This window comes from Perognathus longimembris, chromosome 1 (genome assembly GCF_023159225.1).
Source record: "Perognathus longimembris pacificus isolate PPM17 chromosome 1, ASM2315922v1, whole genome shotgun sequence".
Taxonomy (NCBI): Eukaryota; Metazoa; Chordata; class Mammalia; order Rodentia; family Heteromyidae; genus Perognathus; species Perognathus longimembris.
In genome coordinates, this window is record NC_063161.1 from 67,310,536 (window position 1) to 67,329,333 (window position 18,798).

At 43.9% G+C, this 18,798-nt stretch overlaps 1 protein-coding gene and 1 long non-coding RNA gene across 3 annotated transcripts in view; both read left to right on the forward strand.

Annotated features, from left to right (window-relative positions):
- The window catches only part of Fgd4 (FYVE, RhoGEF and PH domain containing 4), a 194,132-nt gene that overhangs the window by 33,410 nt on the left and 141,924 nt on the right, over positions 1 to 18,798 (forward strand). The window lies entirely within an intron of this gene.
- On the forward strand, positions 502 to 18,791 carry LOC125366434. The gene is made up of 3 exons (XR_007213836.1): positions 502 to 513; positions 13,316 to 13,318; positions 18,180 to 18,791. It is a non-coding gene; the product is annotated as an uncharacterized LOC125366434 (long non-coding RNA).

Here is an 18,798-nt window from a genome sequence, read left to right on the forward strand (position 1 = left end):
GGCCCTGAGTATTGGAACAAAAAGGAAAAAGAAAAGAATGAAACCAAGGGGAGAAAGGTCTTTCTCTTTTAGCTCCTTCTTAGAGTGGCATTGGTGGCATTGGCTTAGAGAACCTATCCCTGGGACACAAGGAGGCAATATTAGAGCCTCTGGTTCCTATAGCCACTAGGTGGCAAGATAGAGTCAAGAATTGGAGGCCAACCTAGAAAATGCTTTGTTCAGCTGAACCTGTGGGACAGGAACCTGAGTGAAGTGTGGTGCAGAAAGTTTCCCCAGGGAGAGAATTTGTCTACAGTTATTTACTTTTTTTTTTTTTTTTGGCCGTTCCTGGGACTTGAACTCAGCCTGGGCACTGTCCCTAAGCTTCTTTTGCTCAAGGCTAGCATTCTATTACTTAAGCTATAGCACTACTTCCAGCTTCTTCTATGACTAGAGATAAGAGCCTCACAGACTTTCCTGGCTTCAAACTGAGATCCTCAGATCTCAGCCTCCTGAGTAGTTAGGATTACAAGTGTGAGCCACCAATACCTGGCAGAGTAGGGGCAGGGAAGGGGCCTGTATCTGTCTGTACCTCTGTGTGGATACACAAATAAGGTTCTTAGAACATGTCTTTCCTAGGATCTTGCAGCTAAGTATTGACTTGCTTTGTTCCCTGAATTCTAGTTTTGCGCCAAGTAAGTTGTTGCTTTGGACATAATCTTTTCATAGAAAAGTGACTAGACTGGAAGATGTTCATGACTATACCCCTGGTTATCTGTAAGTTTCGAGTGTATGTCCTCCACCTCAGACCAGATTCTGCTGATTCATAGGTCGTACCAATGAAGTCGTCACACTCCTCAGTCCTGCCTGTGCATGTGAGAAAGCAGCCTTTGTCTCATTAATCACTCAAACTGCAAGACTGTAAAATCAAATGCAGCTAACAGCTGGCTGCTGGTGGCTCATACCTGTCATCCTAGCTACTCAGAAGGCTGAGATCTGAGAACTGCAGTTCAAAACCAGCCCAGGCAGCAGATTCCATGAGATTCTGATCTCCAGTTAACCACACACACACAAAAAAAAATCCAGAAGTGGAATGTGCCTCAAGTGGTAGAACACTAGCCTGCCTTTAGTGAAAAAGGCAGCATCAAGGCTCTAGGTTCAAGCCCCATTATTGAAACAAACAAAAAAGCAACTCTTAGATTGGGTTGTATGGGTTAAAAGATGGAACATTGTAGCTTGAAAACATCTTATCCAAGTGTTTTTCTCTCCACTCACTCACTAATGTTCTTAGTGTATGTGTGGGGGAGTATACATGCATGCATGTGCATGTGTGCACAGACCTAACGCTTGCACTCAAGGCTTGGGTACTATCTCTGCGCTTTTATGCTCAAGGCTAGTGCTCTACTATATGAGCCACAACTCCACTGCCAGCTTTTTTTTTTGGTCTGGTTAATTAGAGATAAGAATCTCATGGACTTTTCTGCCTGAGTTGTCTTTGAACCATGATCCTCAGATCCCAGCCTCCTGAATAGTTAGGATTAGAGATGTGAACCCTTGGTGCCCGGCTTCTAATGCTCTTTTCTGATCTGTTTGTCTCAGTTTGAAAGTGTGTTTGTGATCCAGATTTATTAGTGGTCAATTGGCAACATGGTGCTGAAGTGAAAGGAAAAGACAAACCATTTGAAGTGTCTTCCAGAGTTCCTTGGTGATGGCAGTGAACTTTTACACAGTGGTGTTACCCTGGCAACCGACAGCATGATGCTTTTATGCCAGTTTCAGGGGAGCAATGGGGTAGCACTGTGCATTTCAAACTTTCTGACCATAGCCCAGTACAAAGCTCTTTGTGTGTGTGTGTGTGTGTGTGTGTGTGTGTATACGTGTGTACAAAGGTACTTATACATTGATATTCCCCCCTTCTCTCAGGCCCACATTGGGATGAAAACCTATCTTAGAGAAAAGTAAGCCTTCTTGCTTCATTTTTGTATGTTAATTGAAGCCTTTTCAGGTTGTCAATATCCAAGGGTCAAGTTGAAAATGAGAAAGTGCCACCCCTTGAGATATGCCAGGCTGGACTCTAGAGGTTGGCACCTTTTTTTTTTTTTTTTTTTTTTTTTTTTGGCCAGTCCTGGGCCTTGGACTCAGGGCCTGAGCACTGTCCCTGGCTTCTTCCCGCTCAAGGCTAGCACTCTGCCACTTGAGCCACAGCGCTGCTTCTGGCCGTTTTCTGTATATGTGGTGCTGGGGAATCGAACCTAGTGCCTCGTGTATCCGAGGCAGGCACTCTTGCCACTAGGCTATATCCCCAGCCCCCGAGGTTGGCACCTTTCACAGTGTTTTCAAGGGCATTGACATTCCCACCAGCTCACTCCAGATTGCCTTGTGCCAGAGCTGAGATCTGAAGTAGTGAGAACAGGGAGCAAACACAGCCCCAGGACTGTGAATCACAGCTGAGATTCTTGTTAAGTCTTGCCATTGTTGGATCTATGGGTTTGTGTTAACTTTACATCACTTAGTGACTGTGCTTGAGACAACTTTAGAATTCAAGTGTGAATTCTTGAATGAAAATCGACTGCTGGCTCAGATGCTGACTGAGTAGCAAACCTTCTTGCTTATAACTTGGTGTTTGATTTCATTTGCTTGCCATAGACTCGCTGGGCAGGAACAGAAAAATATTCTTTTTTTTTTGAGGAGGACAGGACTGGGGTTTGAACTCTTTAGCCTTGAAAAAGGCAAAGAAGATTAAGGTCCTGAATTCAAACCTCAGTACTGGCGTGTGCACATACAAAAGTGAATTCAAGCCCCAGCACTGGCACACACATATACAAAAGCAATGTCCCTGTCAAGAGCAGCTTTTAAAATTAAAATGCTAACTCTGGGCAACAAGCTAAAGAGCACAAACTAAGAAAGTCTCATCTGATGTTGGAAGACAATAACTGCCTGTGTTCATGCATTTCAGATTCCAAGGCGCTTCCTTTTGGAGGAGTGACCACCAGAAATCTTCCCCCGCCCCCTGCAGCAGACCTGGAAGCATCACTGTTCTGTAATGTGTGGTCTTTACTTTTTGCTCTGAAAGCCTAAGGGTAGGGACAGGTGATATCATTGTCAGCCTCATTGGTGCCCAGAAAGTTGATGCAAGAGTTGGAAGGAGAAAGCTTTGAGCAGCTGCCCACTTACTTGTTTCCAGAAGTACTGATCCTCTGAGAGAGGCAAGGCTGAGGTCAAGAAGGCAGAGGAGCCTGTCATTGGCTCATACCTGTAATCCTAGCTACTCAGGAGGCTGAGATCAGAGGATCTCAGTTCAAAGCCAGTCTGGGCAGAAAAGACCTTGAAACTCATATTTATGGCTAAATAGCAAAAAGTCAGAAGTGGAGCTGTGGCTCAGGTGGTAAGAGTGCCACCTTGAGCAAAAAAGCTCAGGGACAGCTCATAGGGCCTGAGTACAAGTTACAGCCAGTACTGGCATGCATGCAAATGTGCGCGCGCGCACACACACACACACCACACACACACACACACACACACACACACCAAGCAGAGAAAGAAGGCCACATAATGGTAATGCCTTTAATTAGAGGATGTTATGACACAGCCATGGGAAAGAGATTGCTTTTTTTGGTAGTCTGTAATATAATCCCAGAAGGAAATTTTTTGTATAAAGTTCACTTTATGTAGCCAATGAATAGCCAGATCAATAGGTAGAACTACTTTGAGCTCCCTACAGTCTCAAGTTTATTTTATTTTTGGCTAAACTCTTATTTGCATGTGATCCAATGAAGCATGTTATTTATATAAACATTGAGTCAGTCATTTTTTTTTAAGCATCTGACTTCAGCCATCTGAGATTCATGACTTTATAAGGGGCTATAGAAAAATGAAGATGGGAGCGTATGGCTCATACTTGAAGTCCTAGCTACTCAGGAGGCTGAGATTAGAGGATCCCTGTTGGAAGCCAGCTTGGGCAGGAAAATCTAAGAGGCTCTTATCTGCAGCTAACCAGCTGTCAGAGGTAGAGGTGTAGCTGTAGTAGTAGAGTACCAGCTTTGAGTGGAAAAGCCAAGTGAGAGCTCCAGGCCCTGAGTTCAAGCCCCAGCACCAACACACACACACACACACACACACACACACACAGAGTCAGACAGACAGTGGTCTTCTTAGGAATCTAATAGATAAGGGACATTAAAATGTACCTGGCTATAGCTGTTTTAAGGTTAGTCATGCCTGAGAGTGCTATGGTAGGAAGATTTGGCTGTTCTACCTAGTCTAGAGAGCCATTTGGCACTCACTGAGTGACTGTAGATGTGACACTGCTAGGCTATGGCTGCCAAAGGGGGTGTGTGTCTGTGTCTGTGTCTGCTAGAATTCTCCATAGAAACAGAACTAATTGTATGTGTGTGTGTGTGTGTGTGTGAGAGAGAGAGAGGAAAAGGGAGGGGAGGGATTGGCTCATGGCATTATAGAAGCTGGCACATCCAGATCATAAATGGTGCATAGAAGCCCATCCAGAGGTGGCTGCTTGAGAGTCCCCTTTCACTTTGGAGCCTCCACTTGGTTCTTTTCAGGACTTGAATTGATTGGTTGAGACCCACCTACATCTACCAGCATGGAAGGCAATCTACTTTCTAAAGCTCACACTATTTAAAGTTAATCTTATCCAAACTACTGTCCAGTTGTCACCTGAAATTAGCCATAACCCCTTCCCTGTGCGCTGTTACCGACATCCTTACACAGTGTCCTGCCAAGCTCACTCCTTCCATCAGAATTTAGCATCTTGGGCTGAGACTATGTCCTAGTGGTAGAGTGCTTGCTTCATATACATGAAACCCTGGGTTTGATTCCTCAGCACCACATATATAGAAAAGGCCAGAAGTGGCACTGTGCTCAAGTGGTAGAATGCTAGCCTTGCGCAAAAAGAAGCCAGGGACAGTGCTCAGGCCCTGAGTCCAAGGTCCAGGACTGGCAAAAAAAAAAAAAAAAAAAGTACTTTAAAATCCAGTTGTCTCACTGGCTTACATATATAACCCTAGCTACTCAGGAGACTGAGATCTGAGGATTGTCATTCAAAGCCAACCCTAAGTGGAGCTGTGGCTTAATTGCTAGAACACTAGCCTTGAGGAAAAAACTTAGTGTTAAGGTCCTGGGTTCAAGCCACTAGGCTCCGCCCCCCTCCCCCAACTAGGTAAAGAATGTGAGAGTGGTGAGGGAAGAGGGTGTGGAGTTCAGTATGGTTACTTTGTGGGTTTGTAACCTGTCTTCAGGATTATGGTCTAGCAAGGGACCAATGGTCCCTTTCTCTTTTTTGGCTTTGAATACACATCACTAAGCACAGTGTAGTTAGGGTAGGGCTCCTCTTAGATCTACAGGTCCATCACATCTTATTTCTAGGCAAAGTAGCTTGGAGATCTTCCTGAACTTCCTGTTGCTTCCTGTCATTGCACTGAAGAATTAGATCAATAGCATATGATCAGTTTACCTTAGCAGCTAGTGCCCAAACTCCACTATTTCCTGTAAATTGTGCAGGAGTCTAATTAAGAAGAGGGGTGGAGGAAGGAAGATGGCGCCACCACAGTAGGGAGGCACCCCAACTTGCTCCAACTGAATAGTGAGCTAGGAACTCCAGCACCCAACACCCCATCAAGAACCCAGCAAACCCAGCAGCCAGAAGCAACAGAGAAACGCAGGAAATGAAAAAAAAATTAAAAAAAAAAAAAAGAAGAACCTATAACCTGCACGGAGCTGGAAAATCTCCGGGGTACCCTCCCCCCACCCGCTGACCCTGGCCCGAACAGGGACCAGGGTCCCTGGTAGAATGCTAGCCTTGAGCAAAAAGAAGCCAGGGAAAGGGGACCCGGTGCCAATAAACTGACTGCTGAAAAGTCATGCCAGGAGAGCAGAGTCCAGACAGCAGGACTCCACGGACCCCAGGGGGTGCGCAGACTGATCGAGACAGACAGTGGAGGACAGGAGGTATGAGACAGCATGGCCGGGATCGGATGTGAGCAGTGGGGGATCTGGGCGGTGCAGAATGGGAGAGCCGGGCCGATCGATCACCACACCCCAGCACCCCACCCCTGAATGGCCAACAGCAGTGCGGGACACACACACAATCCAGGACCAGTAAGTTCCCCATTACCCCCTCCCCCAACAAGAAACCAGCTATCAGAGACCCAAACCCTACAAAGAAGCTAGAGCTCCCTCCCCACCCCGAGGGAACAAAGAACCCCCAAATCAGGCGGCAAAAGGTCCCTTCAGACTCTGGGAGGACAAGGAACTAGCAGGGGCAGAGCAGCACCAAGGCAGCAGAGGAGCCTGAACCGGCTGCACTGGCCCTGCCCTCTCCCCAACAGAGGCCCGGGGACCGGCAAGAATTGGAAGCCCCACCTGAGGCGCCTGGTCCTCGCAGGCTTGTTGAACAAAAGTCACAGGCTCGCTGGTGGGCAATACCAGCCCAGCAGGGACACCTGGGCCTGATCACACACACTCCTCACAGCGGAAGCGAAGAGTCTGTGGGTACCAACCTGCACCCAGACACTTGATCCTACTGGGGCCCACACATACCGCCTCCCACAGCAAACTCGCAGGAGGGCACAAACACACCCCAACAACCCGGGGCCCACTCTGGTAGGCGTACCCCACATAGGTGGGCAGGGCCCCCCAGCGGCAGTGCCTTCTGTGGTAGGCACACTTTGCACAGGTGGGCAGGGCCCCCCAGCGGCAGCGCCCGCTCTGATAGGTGCACCTGCACAGGAGGGCAGAGCCCCCCAGCGGCAGCGCCCACTCAGAATGGCGCATTTCGCACAAGTGGGTGGGCCGCCCCTCAACAACACCGGACCAGGAGCAATCCACACAGGTGGGCGAACCGCCTGAGAGGTGAGCTCCTCTGACCAAGATACCGAGTGGAAAAAAGAACCAAAGAAGAGAAAAGCCTCCATGCCACGCTGAATCAGCGCCCAGCAAACCCCCACCAGGGGCACGCTAGGGTCGGCACAACACAGCAGCAGGACACTATCCCGCAGAGAAAGACACAGAACCTACCCACCCCCAAGTGCAGTGAGGGTGATGACCTCGGCAACAACTGAGACGGTCACACTCACCCATTGGACAGTAAGGTTCAACAGCTAAACTCAAACCCAGAGCCAGGACACAAGTCTCCCACTGACGGACCAGCGGGAACCAGCACAAAGCCAAACCAGGGAAGCTACCCACAGATCTCCAGATGCGCAAATCACAAAGAAATACAACACATTTCATCAAAGGGCAAGCCAACTCGCCAGCTCCAAAAAGCAGTACGACTGAAGAGGAGATGGAGAATAAAAAAACAACTGAGGCTATGATAGCAGAAATGATGGAAAGCCTCAGAAACGAAATCAAAACAATTCTAGGAGTTTAGAGTGGAAGTCTCGAAGGACATCTGGGAAGCCAAGAAAGAAATGGAAGCAAAAATGGATTCAGTGCAAACCTCCGTTAAAGAAGACCTTAACATCCTGAGAAGTGAAATGCATGAAAAAATAGATTTAAAATACAACTCTTTAAAGGAAGAAATTTCCACGATCAGAGCTGATCTGGCAACCATAAATAGCTCGCTGACATCCATAAACTCCGCACTTGAATCCATAGCACAAAGAATTGACCATATTGAAGCCAGAATCTCTCTCTTGGACGATGATCCAGCTGATAAGGTCCAGAAAATTACCACACTCGGAGAAATGGTAATCCAGGAGCTAGTGGACAAAGACAAGAGGTATAATCTGCGCATAATTGGAATAGAAGAAGGAGCCGAATACCAGAGCAGAGGGCTTCAACATATTTTCAATAAAGTGATTGCAGAAAACTTCCCCAATCTCACAAGGGACCTCATCCAGGTAACCAAAGCCTATAGGACACCTGGCAGACCAGATCCTAGAAAAGCCACCCCCAGGCACATAATAATCAAGACTTCAGATCTCAAGAATAAAGAGCAAATTTTGAATGCAGCCAAAGCGAAGAAATAAATTTATTACAATGGGAAGAGGATCCGAATAACAGCAGACCTCTCCACACAAACCTACCACGTGCGAAGAGAATGGAAGAACACCATCCAAGTCCTACAGGCCAACAGCTACCAACATAGAATAAAATATCCAGTGAAGCTGGAGTTCATTTTCGAGGGGAAAACCAGATCTTTCCATAGCAAAGAAGATCTAAAGGAGTATGTGAATAAAAAACCAGCCCTACAGCGAATTCTAAGAGGGTAACCCCATCCAACAGAAATTGTACAGGACACACAGAAACAGAAAGAAACTACAATAGCCAGAGCCCAACAGAAAGAGCAGCTCACTAAAAACAAGAAGAAAAAAAAAAAGAGGAAAAACAGCGTAACAAGAAAATGGAAGGAGAAAAAACACTCTTATCCTTGATCTCTTTGAATATAAATGCTATAAACACTACGATAAAGAGGAGCAGACTGGCAGAATGGATCCGCAAACAAAAAGTCGTCATCTGTTGTCTACAAGAGACCCACCTTACAGCAAGGGATAAAAACAGGCTCCGAATGAAAGGATGGAGCAAGATCTTCCAAGCAAACGCACCTACCAAAACGGCAGGAGTAGCCATCCTGATCTCAGACAAGCTGGACTTCTCATTAAAATCAACTCAAAAAGACAAAGAAGGATACTACATTTTAATACAAGGAAAAATCCAGAATCAAGACATCATGGTGATAAATGTATACTCACCGAACAAAAGAGGCCCTACATATGTCAAGCAAATTCTCACAGAACTACAGAACAAGATAGACCCAAACACAATCATAGTGGGTGACTTTAATACCCCACTCTCTCCAAGAGACAGATCCAACACCCAGAGGATTAGCAAGGGAGCTGAGGACCTAAGTAACACCTTATCCCAAATGGATCTGACAGATCTATACAGAATCTTCCACCCTACAGAGACCCAATACACTTTCTTCTCAGCAGCCCATGGATCATACTCCAAAATCGACCACGTCATAGCCCACACAAAGAACCTCAGCAAATACAAAAGTATTGACGTCATCCCATGTATTATATCTGACCACAGTGGATTAAAGGTAACCCTCAATAACAGTGGTTACCACAGAGGCTATATACATTCTTGGAGGCCAAACCCCACACTCTTATCCAACACTTGGGCTACAGACCAAATTAAAGATAAAATTAACGAATTCATAAGCCACAATGACAATGAAAATACATCACAAACAAACCTATGGGACACAGCTAAGGCAGTACTGAGGGGCAAGATCATCGCCCCCAGCACTCACATTAAAAGAATGGAAGCAGAACAGGTGAAAAACATCACAATGAAGCTGAAACATCTGGAGAAACAAGAAATGATTGAATCTAAAATGATTAGGAGGAGAGAGGTCACAAATATTAAAGAAGAGATAAATCTGATTGAAAATACACCGTTCAACAAATAAGACTAAAAGCTGGTTCTTTGAGAAAATAAATAAAATTGACAGACCTCTCGCAAGACTTACAAAAAAAGAAGAGAAGAGACTCATATACGTAAAATCAGGGACTCCACCAGAAAAATTACAACAAGTACACACGATATTCAAGCAATCATAAGGAACTATTTCCAGAACCTCTGTTCACTAAACAATAATTTTACAGAAATGAATCAATTCTTAGAGAAGTATAAACTGCCCAAACTGAACCAAGAAGAAATAAATCAACTAAACCAATAACTTACAGCGAGATACAGGGGGTAATCAAGAACCTCCCAACAAAGAAAAGCCCAGGCCCAGATAGATTCACCAACGAATTTTATAAAACCTTTTGTGAGGAGCTAATACCAATACTCCTCAAACTCTTCTGCGAAATAGAAACAGGGAGAAATCCCAAACTCATTCTATGAAGCTAATATCATACTCATTCCCAAACCAGGCAAAGACCCAACAAAAAAAGAGAACTACAGACCAATATCACTAATGAACACAGACACAAAGCTCCTCAATAAAATATTAGCTAACAGGATCCAGAAACTGATCAAGAAAATTATACATCATGACCAAGTAGGCTTCATCCCACAGTCACAGGATGGTTCAACATCCGTAAATCAATCAATGTAATTCACCACATCAACAGAACTAAAATCAAGAATCACATTGTTATCTCAGTCGATGCCCAAAAAGCCTTTGACAAAATACAACATCCATACCTATTAAAAGCTCTGGAAAGAACAGGAATAGATGGAACATTCCTCAAAATAATAAAAGCCGTATACAACAGACCAACTGCTAACATCGTATTAAATGGAGAGAAACTAAAATCATTCCCCCTAAACTCAGGAACAAGACAAGGATGCCCACTCTCCCTACTTCTTTTCAACATAGTGCTGGAATCCCTAGCCATAGCAATAAGGCAAGAGGAGGACATCAAAGGGATCCACATTGGCAAGGAAGAAATCAAGTTATCCCTATTCGCAGACGACATGATCTTATATCTGAAAGACCCAAAAAACTCAGTCCCCAAACTCCTACACCTAATAAGCCATTTTGGCAAAGTAGCAGGATACAAAATCAATCCACAAAAGTCAGCCGCTTTTCTGTACACCAGCAGTGTACAAGCAGAAAAGGAAATTATGGAAATAATTCCATTTACAGTAGCCAAAAAAAAAAAAATCAAGTACCTAGGGATCAACCTAACCAAGGACGTGACAGACCTATTTAATGAGAAGTATAAAAATCTAATAAGGGAAATCAAAGAAGACACAAGGAGATGGAAAGACCTCCCATGCTCATGGGTAGGCAGAATCAATATAGTGAAAATGGCCATATTGCCCAAATTGTTGTACAAATTCAATGCAATCCCTATCAAAATCCCAGCCACATTCTTCACTGAAATAGAGAAACCAATCCATAAATTCATATGGAACAGCAAAAGACCTAGAATAGCCAAAGCAATTCTAGGCAAAAAAAAAAAAGCAGTGCAGGAGGTATCACAATACCAGACTTCAAGCTCTACTATAGATCCATCCTAACAAAAACAGCCTGGTATTGGTATAAAAACAGACCGGAAGACCAATGGATTAGAATTGAAGATCCAGAAATAAAACCACACTCTTAAAGTCAGCTGATATCCAACAAAGGAGCTAAAGGTATACAATGGAATAAACATAGCCTCTTCAACTACTGGTGCTGGGAGAACTGGGCAGCCATATGCAGAAAACTCAAAGTAGACCCAAGCCTATCACTATGCACCAAGATCAACTCAAAATGGATCAAGGACCTCAATATCAGACCTGAATCCTTGAAACTACTGAAGGACAGAGTAGGAAAGACGCTAGAACTTATAGGCACAGGAAGGAACTTCCTGAATATAGTCCCAGGGGCACAACAAATAGGGGAAAGACTCGACAAATGGGACTACTACAAATTAAAACGTTTCTGCACAGCTAAGGACATAGCCACCAAAATAGAAAGACAGCCAACCATATGGGAAAGGATCTTTACCAGCACAGCAAGAGACAAAGGCCTAATATCTGTCATCTACAGAGAACTAAAAAAACTAAGCCCCTCCAAGCCCAATAAACCAGTTAGGAAATGGGCAAAGGAGCTAAAAAGAGACTTCACAAGAGAAGAGATAAAAATGGCAAAGAAACATGAGGAAATGTTCAACATCCCTGGTAGTAAAGGAAATGCAAATAAAAACAACCCTGAGATACCACCTCACTCCAGTTAGAATGGCCTATATTCTGAATTCAGGCAACAACAAATGCTGGAGGGGGTGTGGGAAAACAGGACCCCTTCTCCATGGTTGGTGGGAGTGCAAATTAGTACAACCACTTTGGAGAACAGTATGGAGGTTTCTCAAAAAGCTCAATATAGACCTACCCTATGACCCAGCCATACCACTGCTAGGCATCTATTCTGAACAGCAGGTCCCAAGGTATCAAAAAGACATTTGCACTTCCATGTTTATTGCTGCACAATTCACAATAGCCAAAATATGGAATCAACCCAGATGCCCCTCCACAGATGAATGGATCCAAAAAATATGGTACCTATACAGAATGGAATACTACATAGCGATTAGGAATGGTGAAATATTGTTATTCACAGGGAAATGGTCAGAACTTGAACAAATAATGTTGAGCGAGACAAGCCTAGAACACAGAAAACAAAAGGGCTTGATCTCACTGAATATGACTGTTAAGATGGGGTGAAGGGGAGACAGTAGAGACCAGATTTGTGAAACCAAAAACTTCTTGTCAAATGGTATTTCCCACAGGATTGGGTCAGCGACCCAACATTATGTAACTAAAACCAAACAACTACTCAACATATAAAGGTCAAAAATTGACCTCTCAGTGAAATACAATAGCCCAAAAGCTATGTATGTACGTTCATATAAGACTATTGTCGACATATTGTCTAATGTCAACATTACATTTAAAGCCCTAGGCGAATTTTCTTTGGCGTGGGCCACGTGGCTACTGTATATGTTCTTGGTACATTGTGTATTGTATATATGTCTACCTGACCTAGGGAAGGGAAATAAAAATGGGGTGTAAGATATCACAAGAAATGTATGCACTGCCCTACTATGTAACTGTACCCTTTTTGCACAACACCTTGTCAAAAAATTTTTGTTTAATAAATAAATTACAAAAAAAAAAAAAAGACGAGGGGTGCTTATTGTGCTACTCATACTTAGGACAAAGCATGTGTTCTAGCCAGTGCAGGATAATATCCAAAATGAAGGAAAGGGAGAAGAGGAAGTAAAGAAACCGTATTCTATTTCTGTAGGCCTCTCTCCTCTCCTCTCCTCTCTTCTTTCTCCCCTCTCCTGTCTTCTGTTACTGGGACTTGAGCTTTTTCTCTCTCCTCTTTGTCTCTTCTCTCTTCTCTTGGTACTCTGTCCCTGTACATTTTACCAGTGTTAGCCGTCTTCTATGTGAGCCACAGCTCCACTTTTGGTTTATTGTGGTTAATTGCAGAGAGGGTCTTTCAGGCTTTCCCTTCCCTGGCTGCTTTGAGCCATGATGCTCAGATCTCAATCTCTTAGGTAGCTAGGATTACCAGCATGAGCTGCCTGCTCACTTCCTGCCAGAGTGGAAATAAATGTGGTTCATGTATAGTACCTCAAGCACCTTTTAAAGTAATTTATTTTTTTAAAGACTTAGACTTTATTTTAGAAAGCAAGCATTTCTTTAGTTTAACCTGTAAAGAGAGATGGTATGTGTTTCCTTAGTAATCTCTTACAGCAAAATGTTCATTAATTAAAAATAGCTTCCCAATACAGGAAACAGCTCATGTAGCAGCTTCTGACCCTGTTCTAAAAACAGCGCTGAGCAGCTTTATGCTAAAAAGCAGTGAGTGTTAATTCTGTGTGAATAAACTCATGGAAAGCATGGTGCGCTCTAAGCAGGACCTCTTTCCTCGGTGTTGATGTTTTCCTGACTGTAAGAGTCTTATGTGCATGTGTGTGTATTAGGTAAGAAGTGACACTGTCATCCAAACTGGGTTTTCTAGCCTACAGGTTTCTACCAGATCATTTTTTATCCATATGTAAACAGTAATAAGTACTTTAAACAGAAAGTTTTTCTGTTTTCTCAACTTGTTATTTCATTTAAACATTGGAAAATTTCCACTTCTTTCTTTGCTCTCTATCTTCCTCTCTCTCCCCTCCCTCCTCTCTCCTCCTCTCTCTCATTTTCTTTCCCTCTCATTTTCTTTCCCTCTCTCTCTTTCTTTCTCTTTCTTCCATTCTAGGGCTTGAACTTGGGGCCCATGCACTATATCCCTGAACTTTTTTGCTCAAGGCTAGCACTCAGTCACTTGAACCACAGCTACACTTCCAGCTTTTTGGTAATTAATTGGAGACTAGAGTCTCATGGACTTTTCCTGCTCAGGCTGGCTTTGAATCTTGATCCTCAGAGCTCTGTCTCCTGAGTGGCTAGGTTTATAGACGGGAGCCTGAGTGCCTTCCCTCCCCTCTCCGTTCTTCCCCTCCCACCGTCATCTAGCTGCAGTTGTCAATCTTATGAGGAGGTTATTATTACTGGCCCTATCCTAGCAATATGCAAAGTTTCTAAGCCCTGAGATACAGTCACGGCTCTCCACAAGACTGAAACAGGAATGACTGGATCATCCAAGCACAGGTGCTTTAGTCCAAATCAGCATAAAGAAGGCCAGAAGCCACCTCAATCTGAGAGAAGGCAGATCTCCCAAGATCTGATTGGAGTTCCTAGTTGGTATGAAGAATCATTGTTGGTTGCTGGGATGACAGGTTTGGAAGACTTGCTGCCTTGCCGCCTCAGATTGCCTTCAAGGTTCCCATTCTTTAGGTGTCACCGGATCATTTGGTAACTGTGGCTCTCTTGCTCACTACCACTGCTACTACTACTACTGCTACTACTTCTTCTTCCTCTTCCTCCTCCTTTGTGCTGACCTTGAGCCCCAAACTGGTCCTAGTTGCTTGTCTTTGAGCTTTTTGCAGAGGCTAGTGCTCTACCACTTGAGCCACAGCCCTAGTTTCCAGCTTTTTGATGGTTAATTAGAGGTAAGTGTCTCATGGACTTTCCTGCCCAAGCTGACTTTGAACCACGACCCTCAGATCTCAGCCTCTTGAGAAGCTAAGATTATAAGCATGAGCTACTAGTGCTGGCTCCTTACTGACTTTTTTTTCTCCCTGATCCTGGGGCTTAAACTCAGGGCCTGGGTGTTGTCCCTAAACTTTGTTTTGCTTAAGGCTTGTGCTCTACCACTTGAGTTACAGCTCCACTTTCAGCTTCTTTTGCTGGTTAATTGGAGATAAGAGTCTCATAGAGTTTTCTGCCCAGGCTGACTTTGAAGCATGATCCTTAGATCTCAGCTCTTGGCGTAGCTAGGATTAGAGGCATGAGCCACTGACACCCAACTCTTCCTTCTTAATGTTTGAGTTTATTCAGTATACATGTTTTCATGTTTGTTTGTCCCTCCTAGAACTCCTTACTAAGCATCAAGAGCACCAGTTATGGTGAGACTCATCATTGGCCAGCCTTGCTACATAGCCCATGTCTTTTTGCACATTGTTTTCTGCTGAAACTGAAACATCCTTTGTGTGTGTGTGTGTGTGTGTGTGTGTGTGTGTGTGTGTGTGTGTGTGTGAGAGAGAGAGAGAGAGAGAGAGAAGCTTACAACTCTTTATCTGATTTTAGATACAGGGTCCCTGGCCTAGAGCTCTTGGGCTCAAGTGATTCTTCTGCCTCAGCTTCCCATTTTGCTTGGGCGTATGATTTTTATTAGTATTAATCACTTAGGTTTTAAGGAACTTCTCCTAAGACTTAGAAATGTGTTCTATACCTAGTGATTCTAAGTAGGAGTGATACATTTCCAGGAGAAAAAGGAGGTTTATTCTGCATTGTAGTTCTTCATAAATTTCTCTTTAAAAATCTGGTAGGGCTGGGCACTTGGGGTTCATGCCTGTGATCCTAGATATTCAGGATCCTGAAATCTGAGGATTGCAGTTCAAAGCCAGCCTGGGCAGGAAAGTCTGAAACTCTTATTTTCAATAAACTACTCAGAAAAGGCCAAGACTGGCGATGTGGCTCAAGTGGTAAGGAGCTAGCCTTCAGCAAAAAGAAGCTCCTAGACCAAGCTTAGGCTGAGTTCAAGCCCCAGGACCCGCACACACACATAGCTGGGTGCCAGTGGTTCACTCTTGTAATCCTAGCTACTCAGGAGACTGAGATCTGAGGATTGAGGTTCAAAGCCAGCCTGGGCTGGAAACTCCGTGAGCCTTTTATCTCCAATTAACAACCAGAAAACCAGAAGTGGCACTGTGGACAAGTGGTAGAGCCCTAGCCTTGAGTGAAAAGCTCAGGGTCAGTGCTTGGCAAAACAAAACAAAAACCCAACATGTTCCAAGTTCCCCAGTGATCTCTTTGGGGATAGCATCTTGAGGTGAGAGTAACTCCTGCAAATCTCGGAGACAGGACTCTGTTTTCCATGGACTGACTTTAAGACAGAGATGAGTGACAATGCCTTTGTGAGTCTTAGAAGCTGCATTGTCTGGTTTAGATGGCTACTACAACACATCCTTAATAATCTCCAAAGTCCTTTGGGCTTGTTCTTGAGAATCAAAAAAGCCTGGTCTCTTTTCCCAGCGGCATTAGTTATCACCTGGGAAATCAATATGGACACCAGGCTCTATCTCCTATTGTAGAAATCAGAAATTACCAGGGTTGGGCTCAGCCATCTGGATTTTCAATAAACTCCCCAGCTCAGTCTGAATGCACATCAGTGATGTAACTAGAAAGGTAAGCAGCCACCTAACTTCACGAGGGTTTACCAGAAGGTCTTCTCTCTTGATACTGCATGGTCCTGGCAAGGCTGGGTTTGGCCTTTGCCCTGAGACCATCTCTTACTTTGAACATCTTTGGCAAAGATGCAGAAATGAGGAAATGTTTCATTTCTGAGCCTAAGTGGACCCCTTTCTATTTCCTCCGAATTTGGCTTGAAAAGGAACCAGGGAGTTTCCTTTTTAGTTCATTGCCCCTTTTATATCATTGTAGGTAGCTAAAATTAGGTGGTTGATACTTTTTTGTGTATGTTTGTCAGTACTGGGCTTGAACACTGGGCTTCACATTCTCACTTGGCTTTTCTGCTCAAGGCTCCCACTCTACCACTTGAGCCACAGCTCCACTTCTAGCTTTTTACTGGTTAATTGGAAGTAAGAGTCTGGCAGTTTTGTCTGCCCAGGCTGGTTTCAAAGTGGATCCACACAGCTCAGCCTCCTGAGTAGCTAGGATTACAGATGTGAGCCACTGGTACCCAGTTGGTTGACATCTTGACTATTTTTCAGATCCATGAGTTCATTAATTACCTTAAAGTCATCTAAATTTCTGCATTAAGTGGCTTTCCTAATTATTCCTAGATCTGCATTTCTCCAGCCACCAATAACATTTCCTTACAACTTTCCAAATCTTTATTAACAGCATCTGGCTTTGGTCTTCCAGCTGGACTCAAAGCCAGGTCACACTTGGATTTTATAGTAGCAGAGCCCTCGTTTCTGGTTCCCAGTTTGGCTTCAATTATCTCTTACCACATAACAAATCACCCCCAAATTTAGTGACCTGAAGTGACAATCATTCTCTTGCTCATGATTTTACAACTTGACCAGACTTTGACAAGGATAGTTCTGGCCAGAGCTGTCATCATGGGTGTCTCTAGTAGGTTTGGTTGTTTTAAAATAAATAAATACATTTAAAAATTTTTAAAAATTGTTATTATAAAGGTGATATACAGAGGGGTTACAGTTACATAAGCCAGCTACAAAAGTTACAGTTACAAAATTTCTTTTCTGACAGTATTGGGGCTTGAACTCAAGACCTGGGTATCATCCCTAAGCTGCTTTTGCTCAAGGTTTGTGGTCTACCACTTGAGCCACAGTGCCACTTCTAGCTTTTTCTGAGTAGTTTATTGGAGATAAGAGTCTCATGGACTTTCCTACCTGGTTTGGCTTCAAACAGTGTACCTAAGATCTTAGCCTCCTGAGTAGCTAGGATTATAGGTGGGAACCACCAGTGCCTAGTTAAGAGTACATTTCTTTTTGGACAATGTCACCTCTTCCATCTCTGTCTTCTAGTTTTCCCCTCCCATACTCACAAGTATAATTAATTTTCAGTATAGTGTCTAGTAAGTGCCACTGCTGCATTTGTTCACCCTTTTTCACTGTATTTCTCTGCACCCCTTAACCTCCCAAAGACAGATAAATGATCAAACAAGACAAAAAGATAAGAAACAACAAAGAAAAAGAACCTCTTGTTTCCATTTTCTGGAGTTCATTTAGATAAATATTATTTTATATGATCAGATGCACAGAGGCATTGCACCTTTGTGTTCCTCCAAGAATATCCTTCTTTGGTTATATTAGGGTTATAGGTTTTTTACCCCAGTCACCTGTGGGGCTTGAACTTGGGGCCTGGGTGCTGTTCCTGAGCTCTTTTTGCTCAAGACTAGCACTCTACCACTTTGAGCCACAGTGCCACTTCTGGTTTTCTGGTGGTTAATTGGAGATAATACTCTCATGGATTTTCCTGCCAGGGCTGGCTTCGAACTGTGATCCTCAGTATCCTGAATAGCTAGGATTACAGGTGTGAGACACAGGCCCCTAGCTGGTTATAGATTTATTTCCAAGCTCCTAACATGACTGACAACTATGGTTCAAACTATGGTTTCAAATTGGTTCCACCAGTTTCTTAGATTTGGGTCCATTTCTTGGTTCTTCTCTGTGTAGGTTTTGCTGGAACCCTCTCGGAGCATGGCAGCTACAGTCCAAAAAAAATAGGGAAAACTTGTTAGGCCTCTGAAGGATGAAGCCAGCACAAGGGAGTTTTGCTCTTCTCTGTAGGACTAAGCAGCTGAAGGTCTAGCTCAACGTCAAGCAGCTGTCATCAATCCATTACTATGTGGTAGCTTCTTTTCCTCCAAAGAAGAAAGGTTAAGGTCATAAGGTCATGAGGTCTAGGCTTAAAGTCATGAGTTAGACTTTGGGCACTGCTGGATCAGGCCTGTAATTCTAGTAATCAGAAGGCTGAGATTTGAGGTTCAAAGCTAGCTGGACAGATGGATAAACCCAATTAACTCTTACCTCCAGTTAACCAGCAAGTAGCTGGAAATGGATGTGTGGCTCAGGTGGTAGAGTGCCAGCTGTGAGTGAAAAGTCTAAGCAAGAACACAAGCCTGGGTACAGGTGACTCACACCTGTAATCCTGGCTCCTCAGGAGGCTAAGATCTGAGGATCATGATTCAAAGCAAGCTCAGGAAGAAAAGTCCATGAGATACCTCTCTCCAATTAACCACCAAAAAGCCAA